The sequence below is a fragment of the Heloderma suspectum genome, chromosome 6 (assembly GCF_057233095.1).
Source record: "Heloderma suspectum isolate Gila_16-S chromosome 6, 16-S_ref, whole genome shotgun sequence".
Taxonomy (NCBI): Eukaryota; Metazoa; Chordata; class Lepidosauria; order Squamata; family Helodermatidae; genus Heloderma; species Heloderma suspectum.
Window position 1 is genome coordinate 110,377,101 of NC_139463.1, and position 13,488 is coordinate 110,390,588.

Here is a 13,488-nt window from a genome sequence, read left to right on the forward strand (position 1 = left end):
ATTTCTGCTCCTTACAAGTGTTGGCCAATGTCTGTCTCACTGGAATACTCTACAATGCCATTTGAAAAACATTTCTACCACTGGGTATAATTTCTTGGTGCTGTTTGATTATACTTTATTTACTTATGGTGCTATACGTAACTTTGGCAGAATTTATTCATGCTGCTCAGGTTTGCAATACCCACACATGTTTCCTTGAAATGAGACCTACTCCTAGGTATGTTTCAGCAGAATTACAACCTTAGAGGCCAAATATCATTAAAGTGATTCAGCTTCTGGATTTCGCCAGCTGAACATTTGGGATATAAAATCATGGATGGGATGTGTGCCTAGGCTAAATAGAAGGGAAAAAAAAAATGGGTAGAACTATTACAGTGCCTGAACATTGATTTACTTCCTGTATAATTGACAAATGATTGCATTCACCCTAAAGTGTGTATTGACCATACCTGATTAAAGATGCTGGGCCATTCAATAGCATCCACAGCGATGCTGAACATTTTGCCTTTAGGAGTGATGGGGTCAACCTTTCCTATGTTGACTCTTAGAAAGGTCTGGTTTGGGAATGTGACCCAGTTGATAATATCAAATCCAGCTACCAATTCCCCATTTTCATCAAAGGAAACCTTTTCTCCAGCACTGTTGTTAAATGAGACCCTTCTGAGAAAGTGGTGAAGCTAAATTGAAATAGAAAAGTCAAGTCATATCATTGGGGTCTAGATGTAGCCCTATACTGGGGTGGGGTGGGGATGTCAGATGAATCACATTCCACCTTTATATCCAGGTGTGCCCCAAGATTCAGTTTAGACCCCGATTCAGCTAGCATTTTGGATATAAAAGCCAAGGACAAGTGGTGACTATCTCTATTTTAATTAATTATATTCTTGTTTATTATTCTGATTGTGCTGACACTACATTGATTGGATTTTAGATCTCTTTAAGGCCACCAACAAAGATTACATGACAAAATGTGTTTTCTATATGTGTTACAGTTTTTAGATATTTTAAGATATGGTTGTGTTATTAGTGTTATTGTACTTGTTAATGCTAAATTTTGTATAAAATAACCATATCAGTTTTTCAGGGGGAGGTTTAACAACTTATATGAGTTGTTTGGTTAGGTGAACCAGGATCCACATAAAGGCAATGTACTTTGATGGTGGGCTATTTTACTTGAGCCAGAATCCAGGCATGGGCATCATGGAAAGCAGTGGTAGCATAAAGCAGTGATGATGAGAACAACAATAGAATGATTATCTCTCGCTAGGTGGCAGGCACTGGCAGAGGCAGGGTGTTGCTGGGAGTGGAAGGATCAAGCAGTCACATACTCAGAGGCATGCTGGGAGCTCTCCAGAGCTCAGACGCACCCTTGCAAAGTCGGCACGGTCTTCCTAATGGTGAGAAGGAGCCCCACACTTTGGTTGCAAAAGGCCAGCTGTAGGCTCATGGTCCCTGCACCAAGAGAGAAGCTAGTTGGGCAGAGAGTGGAGAGCGGCCAGTAATGGGAATGTTGGAAAAATCTGAAACAGACTAAAATGAGTTCATATTTCTAAGGATCTGACCTGTGGAATCTGCTGAAGACTGCCCCCCTCAGGCCATGTGGGATCTGTGGACTTCTGGATCCTTTTTTTTTTTTTTTACCTTCACAGAGAATAGTAAATATACATGGGAAAATGGAGAATGGAATAGAGACAATATGTGAAATGTACGTGCTAATGTAAATTACATACAGTGTTGTGAATCCTCTTATGGAATTGTTTGCATACTTTTCTGCATAACAAACCTGTCTGTGAACGGACACCAGAAGAAATGACACCACACAATCCATGAAACACATGCGGGACTGATTTCACAAAATCCAGACATCCCTTGTAGGAAGAAAGCAGCTAGCTGGACAGTAGAAGCCAGAGGAGGAAGGGTATCGGAGGCTGCTGGTGCTGGAGGCAGGCAAGCAAAGGGAGCTGGTGAAGAAGGCTGGCAGAGCGAGGAGGCCGGTGCTGGAACCTCTCAGGTGGGCCGAGTGAAGGGGGAACTGGGAGCGCCAGACACAAGTAAGCATTAAGCCCATGAGTTGACACCTCCAGTGTGACACTCTCCACGTCCTGCTACTTTGTCCTAACACTAAGTGGGTGCTGGGAGACACATTGGGAGAGAAGGGGGCAGGGAACAGTCTCCTAAATATAAGCAGCACCCTTGCCAGGCAGGCCTAGCAGCTGTAGGAACAGCAAAGGTTGTTTTGAGGTTCAGTGCTCAGCTGCTGTCATAAAGGAGAAGCAGCAGGAAGACAGATTCAATCAGGGTGGAGTTACTGCAGTGGCGAAGTGCAGAGGATAGTAGAAGGAGATGCACTTGGCAGCAGCAGAACAAGGATGACGGTTACTTACTCTGAGGTAGTCAAAGTGGTGGGAGCCCAGGAGGGAGCAGTTTTCTATGAGCAAGAGTAACCTATGCAGCTAACCAAACACAGCATCCAAGCAGTGCAATGTCTCCCACCATGGAAAACACCCTCTCACTTGGGCTGCTAACAGCATCTCTGGGGAAACAGTGGCTGAGTCCAGCTACAGCTGTGTGGATGCCCCCTCCAGTACTCCGGGGGTCACAGCTGTAATCCTCCAATGATTCCACCAGGTAACGTGCAGCAGTGGTTTGATCGTCATCCTGGTGGCTGGGTGTGTCACTGCCTCTTGGTTGCACCATGGACTCCAGAGCCTCGGCCCAAGAGCCCCCTGACCCCACTGTGCTGTACCCAGGAATATACCTGTTTGGTGATGGTGGGTGCAGCTTCCAATGCAATCTGCTTCTGTGAGAAGGAGTAAACAGCTCTTCCGACTCCAGTACCGCCACCTGCTTTTTTTCCCCCCTGCGTCTCCCTCTGTCAGGGTGGAAACTGTGCTGATAGAACCCCAGAGCAGTTCTGATTCTGAGGAGGGTCAGCAATCTGTGGGAGAAAAGCCAGCTCATCCCTCACAGGCACAGCAGCTGGCAGAGATTCCTCCTGCCAGCATTCCTGAGATAGATAGTGATCCTAGCAGTGAGAAAGTGTGGGAACAGGGCTTGCTAGATGCTCGACACAGACGCAGGGAGCAACGAGTGATGGAGGGCACGGAAAGGAGGCGTAGCGCCTATTTGGCGTGCAAGCAACGGCTGCCTCCCGTGGACCCAAGGGAAAGAGGGAGGATGTCTCCCTAGCCCATAAGTTCAGGGTCTTCAAGTGACTCTCCTTCAAATGGGATCAACTGCCTACTCGAAGCATAGGCCACTCTGCTGTTCCTTGCTTAGTCGCTGGTGATTAGCATCTGAAAGAGTCATTTAAAAGGATTAAAGCCTTGAAAAGAATCCTTTCATCTGTGTCTTGAGTCGGCTATTGGAGTGGACTGAAAGAGGCCGCCAGGGCACTCCTGACACCCTCACTGTCTCCACCAACAGAGCTTGCCCTCTCATGCTGCTGTTGAGGCTGCAGTAGGTGCCCTTCATCCCACTTTGTTCCCACACCCTGAGTCAGATGGTGCTGTGGGAGGCTCAGCTATGCCGAATTCTCCAGCAGAATCCCACTGCCCTTGATGCTGTGATGGAAGAAGGCTGCAAACTTCGGTCATGCATTGCCAGGCCTAGTGGTGGCTGTGGGCCCTATGGCTTTGAACCCAGAGCCTGATGCAGACTCTTGCTCTTGCTGCCTGACGGATTGGTGCTGCTTCTTCAAATATTGGAGGAGACTTGTGCTGATGCAGTGCGCTGGCTTGTTCCTTTACTCACGTCCTTTCTGCATTGGAGGCATGTAGCATTGCTGGGGTCGGCAGCAACCCTGAAATGGTCACACATGAGACTATGTTTCTTGGATGGTGACCCAGAAGTTCTGCTGCCTAAACTCTGGGTCACCTCCAACAACATGGGAGTAGTGTGGACACGAGAGGGCATCTCTGCTGGTCAATTGTGCCTCTGCTTCCTCCTCCTGTGCCTCTGCCTCCTTCATCTCCCCCACAGACGAGACAGGGCAATGATGCACATGTAAAATAAAAACCCTTATTTAATGAATGACACACAGTATGAGAAAGATTAACAAAAAATAAAGATTAATAACGCCTAATAAAAGAACAAAGGCAATGGAGACAGACAGTCACAAACAACACAGACTGAAAAACAGGAATGTGTATGCATAAGAAGCTAGAATTAAAGAAAACTGAAAATAGAAGGAGAAACGTAAAGGTCATTAGATGGAAAAAAATGAATGGAAATAGAATTGGAAGGGGGGGGAAGCCTACAGGATTGTGATGATGATCCAAAGTCAGTTTCTTTTCCCACCCTAAGGCTAAGGACAAAGGGGACAGGTATTTTGTTGTTGTTCAGTCGTTCAGTCGTTCAGTCGTGACCGACTCTTCGTGACCCCATGGACCATAGCACGCCAGGCCTTCCTGTCCTGCGCTCTCTCCCGGAGCGTGCTCAAGTCCATATTCATTGCATCCGTGATGCTATCTAGCCATCTCATCCTCTGCCGTCCCCTTCTCCTTTTGCCTTCAGTCTTTCCCAGCATCAGGGTCTTTTCCAGGGAGTTTTCTCTTCGCATTAGGTGGCCAAAATATTGGATCTTCAGCTTCAGTATCTGTCCTTCCAATGAGCACTCAGGGTTGATTTCCTTTAGGATTGACTGATCTGACCTCCTTGCAGTCCAGGGGACTCGTAAGAGTCTTCTCCAGCACCACAGTTCGAAAGCATCAATTCTTCGGCCCTAGTCCAGCTCTCACAGCCATACATTACTACTGGGAAAACCATAGCTTTGATTAGATGGACCTTTGTCGGCAAGGTGATGTCTCTGCTTCTTACTATGCTGTCTAGGTTTGCCATAGCTTTTCTCCCAAGGAGCAAGCATCTTTTAATGTCATGGCTACAGTCACTGTCTGTGGTGATCTTGGAGCCCAAGAAAATACAATCTGTCACTGCTTCCATTTCTTCCCCTTCTTTATGCCATGAAGTGATGGGGGGGTCAGGTATTAGAATATTCTGATAGGAAGGAAGAAATGGACACACAGAAAATACTAAGAAAAGAAATATTAGCAAGGACCAGAAAGATTGCAGTGGAGTAGATGAACTGGGTGAAGAAATGATTTGGGAAGGAATGAGAAAAATCAGAATCAGGAACTAAAAATCAGGAATTGAGGGGTTTGCAGTAGTAGAAATTCAAGTTCCATTACAAATTTATCATTCCATGTGGATGGTATTGATTGCCAGTCCTGCACCTGTAACATGGAAGGGTAGTTTCAGTTGCATAAGCTCCGGGTGTCTATTCCAGTGAACAAACAAATCTCAGACTTTGCTCCACCACTTTGCACTGAGAGCCATCCAGCACAAAGGTAGAGGTTAAGCTACAGCATAGGATACCATGCTATATCCATATTGCCTAAACAATGTGTCTGTTGAGGTCTGAGAGGACCCTGGGCAAGATGCCCTTTCAAGCCACCCTTAGCAGTACCCTAGTGACCCCCCCACCCTTGACAAGCGAATCAGGGGACCGAGGGATGAGCACTAGTGGTGGCATGGAGAGCAACACAAACAGGCAGGCGTGGGCAGCCCACAAGTCATAAGAAAACCAGCAGCCACCATCACCTTAATTTCCCCCAAAAGCCCCTGGGCCTTCCACTGCAGTTCAGAGGCATTCTGTGGAAGTTAAGAAGGGGGGAGCAGTTTCGCCTAGCACTTTTCTTAATAGCCCTGGGCCCTAAAATCTAAACAAAACAAAGAAAAAGAAATTTAAAATGTAATAATAATAGTAGTAGTAGTGATAACAACAACAACAACAACAACAACAACAATAATGACTAAAGATATACCACTATCAATCCTTGCTGGGTACTTACATTGGGCATGTATGAGCTCTCCTGTCTTTGTGAGCTCAGGACATTATTGTCTTATTTTTAGTTTTTAATAGATTTATATACTGCTTACTATATTTTAAAAATATATATCTCTAAGCAGTTTAGAAAAGAATTTAAATACATTAAAATATATGGTAATATACATTGTCATACATAATAATTGCTAGAAGATTTTTATAAACCATTGAATGAATGGTATATATAGCACTGCAACATCACAGTTAACAAACTGGGTAGCACCCACACTCAGGGAAAACCTAGATGTAGAGATGGGTCTTTAACTGGGACCTAAAGCATGCTACAGTTGGCACCTCCCAAAGGCCAAGAGGGAGGTCATTCCTTAAGGTGGATGCCACCACCGAGAAGGCTTGCATCTTCAGCTCTTGGTACAGCAAGCATGACCTTCTTCAATGATATTAACCATCTCACAAGACAATGATATTAACCGTCTCACAAGGTGATCTGTCATTACCTGCCATGGCTGTTGATTCAGAAGTTCCCGTCTTATTCTCTCCACCATCACTCTGTGTTTGGAGGCCAATGAATGCATGGTTTGCAAAGCATGTGCCACAGCATGGACAGCATTGTAGACACTGTAGCTCTGGCTGGTCATGCTCATTTCAAAAACAGATATAGGAAGACCCTCCAGCTTCTCTTTTCCAGTGCAGAATTTCTCATTCTCCCTGTCTTCCTCATTGTTTTGGAACAAACAGTTAAATGCCTGTTGCCAGAAGTCCCTGATAAAGCCATCATCTATGTCTGAGGTAGGGTTTCTCATCTGAAGAAAATTGTGGAATCCTGTCACATCCTTTGAGTGAATTGCAAGGGATAGAGCACCATGGATGATGTCAATGGCTGAAAATCTTTGAAAGGGAACTGATATGAATTCCATCTGGGCTGTCATTATCCAGACTTTTCCTTTTGTCTTCACTGCTATGTCAAAAGCTTCTGCAACCTGAGGAAACATGCTCAAAAATACCATAGTGTAAATTTCACCATGTACAATCACAACATTGGCTGTACTACTCATAATAACCTGGTATGTTTTGATCCACTCTGCAGCCATTTCAGCAATATCAGTGTTAAAATACACCGTCGGCAATGTTTCTATAAAGTCAAAGCAGATACCTCTCTTAGAAAACTTGGGAAGCACGTTCTGTACAAACTCCTCTCCACTGAAGTGTACAGAAATTACCCCAATCCAGGTCCACCTAAAAAGCAGCAGCAACTGGAGAATCCCCGAGTACTGGTGGTTTCGGTTAGGGAACATACCCTGGAAGAAAACTGCCTGGCTTTGGTCATTCATCACTGGAACAGAGCCATATCCGAGCTATAAGCAGGATAAAGAAAACAAAGAACTAAGAATTTTCCAGAACTCTGTTAGATATCTCCCTCTTTAATGAAATCCCATAGGCAAAGGAAAGGTGAAATGATGCTCTGCATTCATAACTCCAAACAAACTGAAACTCCAAATAAACCAAAAAGGAATTTTAGGACTTACCATGATAGGTTCATTTTCTGCAGAGGATGGAGTATACCTTCAATGGGGTGCTCCTCTCACATGCTCCAATTGGCAGAAATATGCAAATGAGGCTTGAAGTTCACTCCCTAGTGGAGAAGCAACCTACTTCCAGTTTCAGAAGGTGTCATGATAATAGAGACAAAACAAAGAGACAGATAACCCACCCACCCCCAAGCCCCAGAATACCTGGATTAAAAGTTACGACTGACAGAAATAGTAAGAGAGTAGTAACATGGACATCTTCTGCCAGGCATTTGGCAGCATATGATAAATTTTAATCGATCCTGGATTGTCTTATGGTTATAGTTCTTTGCTTAAGACTGCTTGCTTTAAGTTCTTTTAGTTCTTGTGTATCTTGTCTATTCATGTGTGTTATTTATTTATTTATTTATTTATTTATTATGTAAATGGTTTTTAATCTCAGTATACTGTATTTGTTAATGTTTTCTATCTTGGTAAACCACCCAGAGAGCTTTGGCTATTGGGCAGTATAGAAATAACAACAACAACAACAACAACAACAACAACAATGGAAGGCAGAACAGAGGGTTCCTTTTATCTGCAGTGGAAAAGGATAGCCTTACATAGGATGGGAAATAGAATAGTGGTACCCACAAAGAGCCCCTCGCTGCTGACATCCCTGAAATTTACACTAGTACCTGCCATCTGATTGAGGCTGATGCAAATGTATCCAATGTACTCTGTGGCACAACCAATGATGCTGATTTTCATGTGGTCGTTCTGCAGACTGATGGCTATAGGGAGATTGGCGCTGATGGTGGAAGAGGATGGCAGCACCCCTCATGGAATTAGAACAAACTCCCCAAAGCATAGCAGTTGCAAAGGCCTTACAACACACAGAGATGTGGGCTTTGTCCCATTCTGCCAGGGTCATCTCTGCTCCATGGTACAGGCTGAACAGAAAAAAATTATTAGAAACCCAAAAAAACCTGAGTGCACTTGCGTTAAATTTTGAAGGCATGCTTGACATCCATTTTGTCTGTCCTGGGAAACACAGAACTGACATTAGGAGGAAAAGTTCCTCAGGTCCAGATGCAACACTACCAAGTCTGGATGAAAAGTAAACATCTCCATGCCCAGTAACCCTTTAGTTCAATACCCTGTGTACCAAAGGGGTGGCTACCGGGAAAGAACTTTCCAGATAGGAAATTGAGAGAATTCTGAAGGAGGCTGAGGCTGAAGGAATGTATCCAATTTACTCTGGCTCACCCAATGATGCTGATTTTCATGTGGGGGCTCTGCAGATTGACAGCTGTAGGGAGATTGGTGCTGTCAGTGGATGAGATGGAATTAGAAGATACCCCCACAATGGAATTAGAAGATACCCCCACTCATGGAATTAGAAGATACCCCCACAAGCACAGCAGTAGCAAAGGCCTTATAACCCAGAGAGATGTAGGCTTTGACCCATTCTGCCAGGGTCATCTTGGAGACCCTCTGCCCCATGGTGTAGGGTGAAAAGAAATAAATTGTCAGAAATGCCTCAAAACCCTAGTGCACCTGAGGGACATTTGGAAGGCATGCTTGACATCCATTTTGTCTGTCCTGGGAAACACAGAACTGACGTTAGTTCAGATAGTTCAGATAGATAATTCTTCAGCTTCCTCATCAGACAGCTCACTCACTGAGGTGGGCTTCTAATAACTCTCCTCAAAAATGAAGTACTAGAACTCCCTGGGTTCCTCACCAGAAAGTGTGCCACCACTTCTGGGTCTGAGGGGAAGGAGGTCTGGAACAGTAGACTTTCCAGTCCTCTGAGTGGAGCAGCCTAATGGACGGAATGCTCTCAGGCTGAACCCCATCCAACATTGGGCATGCGAGAGAGAAACAACAATTCCAAGATCTTTCTCGCTTGTAGTATTTTTGATCCAAGTATAAATAAATAAACATCTTGAAGTCCTATACTCCACGTGTACATCTTACCTGTGGAAACTTGTAAATGAATAGGATGTTTGCCATGAAGAGACACACATCTGAGTCAGGTCCCCCGATGACAGCAACTGCATTATCCAGGAAATCACACTTGTAGTTAGGGATGAATCTGCCCCATGTGGAGAGAAGTTCCATTGAGGCAAGATAGATCCAGGTAGGAATGAAATGGCTGTTATAGATGTGGAAGCCCAGGGTGAGGTTGGGTAAGAGCTGGTGATTTTCATTGATCTCTTTCACAGCAAATACAAAGGCCAGGGTGTTCTGGTACATCTGAGTCACAAACCTACAATGTGATTGGCATGCTGTATCAGTGTCTCTACTTCAGAATATGGAGCCTGCTACATTTCCATTAGGGATGTCAGAGAATTCTGCCACGGATTCCAGTGAGGCCAGATTCTTTAGAATCCGCCCCCCCCCCCAGAATCTGTGGTGGAATGGCCTCCTGCCCCCCGCCACCCCACAGAATCCCCCCGGGATGGAACTTACCTGGGGTGGATGTGGCAGTGGCAGTGGCAGCAGCTGCTGCGGCAGCTTCGGCTAGTCTCCCGGCTGGCCGCAGCCGGGCTGCTGCGGCCACCATTTGTGTTCTTGCAGCCGTGATAGGCTACATAACTATTTACGTAGCCTATCACGGCAAAGAGCAAGGACGCAAATGGCAGCCGCTACGCCATTTGCGCCCCTGCTCTTTTCCGTGATAGGCTACGTAAGCATTTACATAGCCTATCACTGTAAAGGCAGCCACGCAAATGGCAGACGCTACTCCATTTGCATGGCTGCCTTTACCGTGATAGGCTACGTAAATACTTACATAGCCTATCATGGCTGCTTGCAAGGATGCAAATGGCGGCCGTGACGATGGCCGCCATTTGCAGCCACAGCAGCCCGGCTGTGGCCAGAACTCCGGCTGTGGCCAGCCCCGGCCGGCGGCTCCACGGAGCCACCATGGAGTGGACCCAGCTGGGGAAGATTCCGGGGGGAAGGATGAATCACCTTCCCCCCACCGCGGATGCCCCGGCATGGAGTCAGGTAAGGGATTCGTACATCCCTAATTTCCATTCAACTGGTGTTTAGAGAATATATTCTACAAAAAGAAATGGTATGGCTCCAGTCTAGGGCAGCGTGATGAAACACTGACACATTGACCTGGACTTTTCATGTTAGTGTCCAGTACCACACCATCTTTAGAAGTCTTGAATACATTCACACATGTACAGTGTTCAAAATCCACTTGAAGATGTTCAGTCTCTTACTGCTATCAGCCTTCATTTATCAGTTTATAACCTCTATGGGGCCTGTGCATTGCTGTTATTGATCTTATTATTAAATCTATGTGTTGCACCCCACTGTAAAAGCAACTCACACATGAAGATACAGATATTCATAATTAATAGAAAATAAAAAACCCAAAGTAATATACCTCATAATTAGTACAATAATAGCAAAAACAACAACAACAACAACAACAACAACAAACCAACCCTGAACACCATAAAAAAATGATCTAAAGACAATTCAATGATAAAAATCCTGCCAGTTTAAGACAAGAATTAAGGCTATCTCATATTGGATCAAGCCAGGAAATTGATGTGCACCAGTAACTGGCAGGTCAAATGGAACAGTGAGAGGGAGACCTCTCCTAGGACTGAGCCTGTTGAGATGACGATGATGTTGATGATAGAGGAGGAGGAGGAGGAAGTCGCACAGGGAGGGTTATGCTGCCTTTCTACAATGAATGAAAAAGACGTGCAGCCCTTCATTCCCACCCCCCTGAAATTAAAGGCAAATGGTCACCCTGCCTGAGAATAATATATAGATAGAAAAAAAACTGTGATTAAAATAGTTAGAATCTACTGATTTGGTTAAGAAATCTTACATGAGGTCATCACGGGGTTCATGAGAGGGGTGAGATCTGAAGCTAGCAGGGCTGGAAAATGTGAAGATCTGAGAAATAATGCCAGCAATGATGACGTCTCCTGACTGATAATACTTGTGGTCTATTGGAAGAGGGTCACTGATATTACACTTAGCAACTGGAACATCAGACACCATCTGAGGCTGTTGCACTAATATCCGGAGCATGAGTAATAGCATCCTGTATGAACTTTTTCTTTCCTGGTCCCAGTTCACCTGTTCCTTCATTGTCATCCAAGTGCTTCTATGTAGCCCAGCCTGGCTTGAATGACAACTCAAGCAGCTTATTCAGAGTTACGCTTGTGCAGTGTAATGGATCAGCAATCAGCCTGATGGAGCTCTTTCTGTCTTCATCCCCTGCTCTGAATGGAAAGAGTTCCTTCCGTATTTGTCTGTTGTTTCGCTTCTGGCAACCTTGGGACCGGAGAAAAAGGAGAAGTGATAATTGCCAATGAGGTAATTAAAGGGAAGATAATCACCTATTCAGAATTACAGGTTCTTTGCAGCATTGCTGAAGAAAGCAAGGTCATCACACATTTGAACCGAAGTTTCGTCTGGTCCTCCTCACTGAGGAGGGTCAGCAAGAGACCTGTAATATCTACAGACCTGGGGGAAGGGCTGTCGCTTGGTAAGGGCCCCACCTTTTATTAAGTTTTTACACAGAAATGCAAAATACTTCAGTCTTCAGTTCCCAACTTCACAACTGAAGTGTGCATCAGCATGTTGATTCAAACAAAAATTAAATACAGTTCCCACCACAAGTTCCACATACAAATGCTATGCCAAAATCTGTTCTCCAGTTTCCCAAATGTTTCATTCCTCCATTAAATAGGTTTCCATTTTGTTGCACCATTAGAATATATATTGGTGGTGTTTGGTGGCAGTATGGGCATCCTTTACAGCTGCTCACACTTCCAGATCTGAAAAAGTGCCGTGGGAGGGAGAAGAAACCACATGCCATCCTTCTCTGGGCTCACATTTGGATGTGGAGCAGTATACAAATACTGTAAATAATCTGAAGGGTGGGAACTGGAGACCATTTGTGTGATGACTATATAATGAAAGGCGGTTTACAATCTAGGAATTACTGTTATGGATTGCACAATCCTACGGGGTTTCCCCTATCCAATGCAGGGCAGGCAGAGCATGGAGCAGATCCTCTCTTCCATGCTCCAGCCACCCTGCGTTTGTGGCTAGATGGCTGATTTCAGCTATCTAGCTGGGGCACATTGGAGCTGGGCAGGTGGGTGAAGCCAGACAGTGTATAGGAAGCATCACAAAGGCACTTCTGCAGTCTCCTTCCCTCCTTGCCCCTAGGAATGCCCCCCCCCCTTTTGTTTGCTACGTGCTGTTCTTATGACCACAGAGCTGGGGGTGAAAAGCACTGCCTACGAGGAAGTGGGGAGGAGTGGGGAGTCTGGATTCTGGGAACTGAGCTCACAGCCCCGGCTCTAAGTTCAGTTCCCAGACCCCCCCCCCCCAATCCTGTGGCCATCTAGACACTGTCTAGCAGCCATAGGATTGCACCCTTCTTTATTTAAAATATGTATTGCCTCCCTTTCAGGGCAAAAGCCCTCCCAAGCTGGCATTTAGCAGTAAAACTCATAAAACTTGTATGATATTTATTTAAACACAATAAAATGAGTAGTAACACAATAAAAACAGCAGCAACACTAGCAATAAAAATAGCAATCCCATTAGCAGAAGGCCAGACTAAAATAATGTGTTTTGAAGGCCTTCTTAAAAGCCTGCAACGTTCGAGCATGGTGAAACTCATGAAGATATTTATATGGAACACCTACCTGGGGGGCATCTACATGGCACCGCTTTCACATCCACTCCATCGTCACAGAGCACCATTTCAGCTGTGAATTTTCAAATGGTTTGCAAATAGGGATGTCAGACAAATCCGCCATGGACCCCAATGAGGCCGGATTCAATCCGGCCTCCAGAGTAGGGGTGTACGAACCCCTGCTTACCTGGCTCCGCCGGGCTCCGCAGGTGGGGGGAGGCGCTCCATCCCTCCCCCTGGAATACTCGCTGGGGAGGGGGAGGCGCGCTGTGCCTCTCCTCCGGAATCCTGGCCGGCCGGCTCCGCTCCGTGGCCAAGCCGCGGAGCCGCCAGCCGGCTCTGGCCGGCCGCAGCCAGACATACGGCTGCTGGGCAGCCCTGGAGGGACCCAAATGGAGGCTGTCATAGCCGCCATCATTTGTATCCCTTCAGTGAGCCGTGAT